This window comes from Pogona vitticeps, chromosome 6 (assembly GCF_051106095.1).
Source record: "Pogona vitticeps strain Pit_001003342236 chromosome 6, PviZW2.1, whole genome shotgun sequence".
Taxonomy (NCBI): domain Eukaryota; kingdom Metazoa; phylum Chordata; class Lepidosauria; order Squamata; family Agamidae; genus Pogona; species Pogona vitticeps.
In genome coordinates this window covers 121681562-121687147 of record NC_135788.1, presented here as the reverse complement: position 1 = coordinate 121687147, position 5586 = coordinate 121681562, and positions in this window count along the sequence as shown.

Sequence of the window (5586 nt, the reverse complement as noted above, 5' to 3'; positions counted from 1 at the left end):
TGCGCTGATGACTGATGATGGTCTCTTTGTCAGCCCTGAGAGCTGGGCCACTGATGAGCGGGCCCCTTCCCTTCCCTTGGCACCGGCCATGAGCACAAGGAGGGTTTCTTTGCCGCTGTCCAGAGGAGGGTCATCGATCTTGGCCCACTGAGGCCGGAGCAAAAGAACCTCCTGTGACAAACCCAGACCTACTGGGATATGTCACACAGTTACACTAAGCTGCCACCAACCATTCCCTATAATAAGTCACACAGACCAGGGATGGATTTTTAAACAATAAAAGAATAAGGTTTATTTTAAATACAAACAGGGTAAATAAAACAATCAGGTGAATAAAATAAAGTAACGTGGCTTATTCTCACACACACAAGCATACAGTTTGGTTCACCTAGAACCTTTAACTTAAAGCACAGACCCTGAACCCATCAGTTCTGGCTAACCCACAGACACCTGAACTTATCAGGTTGGTACTCTGACACACAGTAGTACCCTGTCAGACACCCAGACTCCCACAACAGCTTCTTCTTCCCCAGCTGCTGCTTCGTCCCAACCCAGTGTCTCACAGTCTGTCTCAGCATCTACTCTTCACCACACAGGCATCACATATTTATACAGTACAGCCCCTCCTCCTGATGTCCCGCCTTCCACTCCCCATAGGATGGAACTTTCCCTCCAAACCCATGACAGACAGGTAACATCAGTGCTGTTATGTAACACCTCCCCTCTTTAAAAGTTGTTTTGTAGGGGGAAAGCTAAAAGTGCTTTTCACCAAAAAACAACCTGTATAAAATACACAACAACAGTAATACCTACCAAATAATACTTACATCCAAAGTTAACCATAGCAAATATGCATTTAAACATTTTACCATATACAGTACATCAATTTACCTTTATTCATACAAACCAATTTAAAACCAGGTACATTTTAACTTTTTGTCTTCATTATATACATATAGTCCATGTTCTTTCGCCGTCTTCAGTCTTCAGGTCTTCTTGATAAGGCGTCAGCAACACAGTTCACTGACCCTCTGACCACCTTCACTTCAAAGTCATAGTCCTGTAAGTTCAAAGCCCACCTCATAAGTTTGCTATTGTGGGTTTTCATTGTCTTTAACCATTGCAATGGTGAATGGTCAGTACACAGAACAAAATGTCTTCCCCAGATGTAAGGCTTGGCCTTCTGGATCGCGTAGACTATGGCCAAACACTCCTTCTCCACGGTTGCCAAATGTCTCTCACCTTTTTGAAGTTTCCTACTCAGGTAGGACACTGGATGCTGGTCACCATTCTCATCCTCTTGGCACAGAACTGCTCCTACCCCGCTGTTAGACGCGTCGGTGTAGATGATAAACTCCCGGTCGAAGTCTGGAGCACGCAGGACAGGATAGTTGATTAACGCCTCCTTCAACCTCTGGAACGCCTCCTCACAGTCGCTGGTCCACGGGATGCGGTCATCAGCCGTCTTCCTCGTCAGATCGGTCAGCGGAGCCGCAATCTCGCTAAACCTCGGGATGAACTTTCTGTAGTAGCCCACCAACCCAAGAAATGATTTGACTTTTTTCTTGGTGTTGGGTCTGGGCCAATCACGAACAGCTTCTATTTTGGCCTCCAGGGGTTTTATCACTCCTCCCCCTACCTTGTGACCCAAGTATTTTCTTTCTGGGATACCCAGCTGCAGTTTGCTCTCTCTGCAGAGCCTAGGCCAAAGCACTTCCTCCCCTGGGTTAAAGCGCCTCTCCCTGCCTTCCTGGTCATCCCAAGCTTTCTTTCTGACCTTTTGAGCTGGCAGGGTCTCTGCTGCTAGCTCTAGGTTTCTCCTTAGGTCATTCATCAAGGTGTCTATGTAAGTCACAACGTCTTGTGGGTCACCCTGGGCGATCTGCCCCCAACCCTTCTCGATCAAATCAAGGGGCCCCTTCACCCCTTTCCCAAATAAAAGTTCAAATGGACTGAACCCGGTACTGGCTTGTGGCACTGATCGATAAGCAACCAAAAGGGATTGCAGCTTCTGGTCCCAATTGTTTGGATTCTCTGCCAAGAAAGCCCTAATCATGCGCATTAGAGTCCCATTGAACTTCTCAGTTACCCCATCACTTTCAGGATGATAGGCAGTGGCTTCCCTGAGCTTAATTCCACAGATTTGCCATAAGCGTTTCATGAGCTTTGACGTGAACGATGTGCCCAAATCTGTGATTATCTCTGAGGCAAATCCCATCCTGGACATGTACCCCACCAAAGCATCGGCCACTGTGTTAGTTTCGATGTTTGTCAAGGGTATGGCTTCAGGATACCTTGTGGCATGGTCCACAATTGTTAGAATGAACCTATTCCCCCTCTTTGTGGCCTTGGGCAAAGGTCCCACAATATCCACCCCTATGCATTTGAACGGAGTGTCAACCACAGGCAAAGGGCACAACTTTGCTTTGGTCCTGTCGCGGTTATTCCCCTGCCTTTGACACACATCACATTGTTTACAGAACTCCCTGATCTGCTTCCCTATGTCAGGCCAGTAGAAATTCTGTGTGATTCTCTGCTGTGTTTTGTTCACCCCTAAGTGTGCAGCAAACATGTCAGAGTGCCCCCTTTGTAAGATCATGGGGCGATACTTTTCAGGTACCACCAGCTGACTTCTGATCCCATCTCCCCCTTTTGAGATATTCCTCAGGGTTTCTCTATATAAAATCCCCTTTTTCTCCAGAAATCTCACTGGGGTTTCAGGTGTCAGCTGGGCGTCAGTCACCTGTTCAAAACACTTTTGGAGAGTGGCGTCTGCCTTTTGCTCCTGTCCAAATCTGCTGTCTGTGGTTAAGGTTTCCACCACAGCTTCTGAACTCCCCCCACCTGCTTCCGTCTCTGGCTCATCATTACCCCCCTGAACTGTCCCTGTGGTGGCTTGTGAGCGTGTAATCACTAGCACCCGTTTCACATGTTCAGCCAGGTCATTTCCCACGAGCACGGCTGCTGGCAGAGTCGATGAAATCGCTATCCGCCAATCTCCCCTCCAGCCTTGAAAGTTGACAGGTACCTCTGCTACTGGCAGAGAGATTATCTGCCCCTCAATCCCTGCCACCTTCATGCTCTCATTTGGGATTATAAACTCCCTAGGGATGATATCTGGATGGCATAGGGTTACTTGGGAACAAGTGTCCCGCAGCCCCCTATACTGACGGTCAAGTATTCCTACGTCCACCCCTGCTGTCTCAAACAACTGAGAATCTGTTTTTATCAGCAAGCAGCGCTTTACCTCCAGAAGAGGACCATTTTCCTCAGCCTGATCAGCATAGGTAGCTGTTCCAGACTGAGTAGCCATGGCAACCGGCTCCCTCAGTGACACTGAGCCTTGCTCTTTCTGGACACAGAACACAGCTTTTGGCTTGGTCCCACTAGAATTCTGAGGCACCATTCCTTTTAGCTGCTTCAATTTCTCACACTCTGAGATTAGATGACCCTTTCCCTGACAGAAATAACATTTTCTGGTGTATTTTGATTCTCTCTCATCTTGTTTTGGTTTTCCCTCCAAAATCTGAGGTCTTGGTTTCATGCCTGAGGGCTTCCCTTCACCATGGGCCCCTCCCCCTTGCTGGCTTTTCCCTGGTCCCTGAGAGTACTTGCTGTAGGTTTCTTTGGGTTTACCTACAGATTTCCCCTCACCCAAGGGCTTTCTTATTTGGGAGATAAAATCCGCGATTTCTGCGGCTGCTGCCACAGATTTCGGTTTCCTTTCCCTCACCTGGAATTTCAATTCCCCCTGCAGGACTGAATAGAACTGTTCCAGGGCTATCAAGTCTTTAAGCTGCTCATAGGTCTCTATTCCCTCCTGCGATAGCCATTTCTCAAGCAGCCTCACCAATTGGGCCCCCACTTGGGTAAAAGTCTGTTCTGGTTTCTTGGTGAGGGACCTGAATCTTTGTCTCAGCTGCTCTGCATTTATCCCATGTCTGGCAAACACCAGTTTTTTAAACTCTGCAAAATCTTTCATCAATTCCTCAGGCATCTCGGCATAAACCTCAGCCAGGCTACCACTGATTAAAGACCGCATGATGGTCATCTTCTCAGTTTCCCTTACTGAGAAGTCCACAAACGCTCTTTCCACTAAGGAAAAGAACACCTCAGGACAATCTCCCTTGTGGTACACAGGGAATTTCTTCAGGTCAGCCTTAGACAATTGGCCTCCCTCAGAATCCCTATTATTATTATTGTTCTGGTTCATCAGTTCCAGTTTTCTTAATTCAAACGCCATTTTCTCTCTCTCCAATGCCAATTCAAATTGTCTCTGTTTCTCCCTTTCCTCTCTTCTTTCTCTCTCTAATCTTTCCTCCATTTCCCTCACCCTCAGTTCATGCTGTTGGGCTAGGAGTATTTTTCTGAGTTCTGGGTCCTGCTCTCCTGTGCTGTCACCTTGCACTGAGCCAAATTCATCCTCAGAACCTTGGTCAATCTGGGGGTCTTTCACCTCACTCATGTCTGCTACTTGGCTTCGAGTCAAGGGCATACCCCCCCTCAGAACAGGCTGCTTTAAAAAGTCAAGCCTCAAAATAAAACGACCACTTTTTTCCTTTTACCTCAGAACCAGCTCTCCCTAGAGATTGCTGCTGTTCTTCAGCACTAAAGTTGCAACAGTATCGAGTCAGAGCCTACCCCCCTCTGCTGGGCCTCTCAGCTGGCAAGCTAGCTCGCTGTTGCTACGCAGTTTTTCCTCAGCTTTTCCCGCCAAAACTAGGCTGCCTCAGAGCACCTTAATCTAAGTCTCCCCAGTTGGCACGTTCTTCTACTAGCGCACCTCCCCGTGAGGTACACCTAGAAGATTACCTACGCGCCTCAGACTGTCCCTGACTAGACCCCCCTTGCTCTGGGCACACCTGCCAAGGCTTTGCTGGACCGCTGGACAACTGGACCAGTCGTATCCCACCGCTGCCACCAATCAATGTGACAAACCCAGACCTACTGGGATATGTCACACAGTTACACTAAGCTGCCACCAACCATTCCCTATAATAAGTCACACAGACCAGGGATGGATTTTTAAACAATAAAAGAATAAGGTTTATTTTAAATACAAACAGGGTAAATAAAACAATCAGGTGAATAAAATAAAGTAACGTGGCTTATTCTCACACACACAAGCATACAGTTTGGTTCACCTAGAACCTTTAACTTAAAGCACAGACCCTGAACCCATCAGTTCTGGCTAACCCACAGACACCTGAACTTATCAGGTTGGTACTCTGACACACAGTAGTACCCTGTCAGACACCCAGACTCCCACAACAGCTTCTTCTTCCCCAGCTGCTGCTTCGTCCCAACCCAGTGTCTCACAGTCTGTCTCAGCATCTACTCTTCACCACACAGGCATCACATATTTATACAGTACAGCCCCTCCTCCTGATGTCCCGCCTTCCACTCCCCATAGGATGGAACTTTCCCTCCAAACCCATGACAGACAGGTAACATCAGTGCTGTTATGTAACACCTCCTTTTCTTAATGCAAGGACAGCAGGATGTGCATGAAATCTTGGTTCCCGCTTCCTAAGGGAGCCTGGGAAGGGGTGTTGCTGTTTTGCGGGGTATCTTCATCTTTAGAGG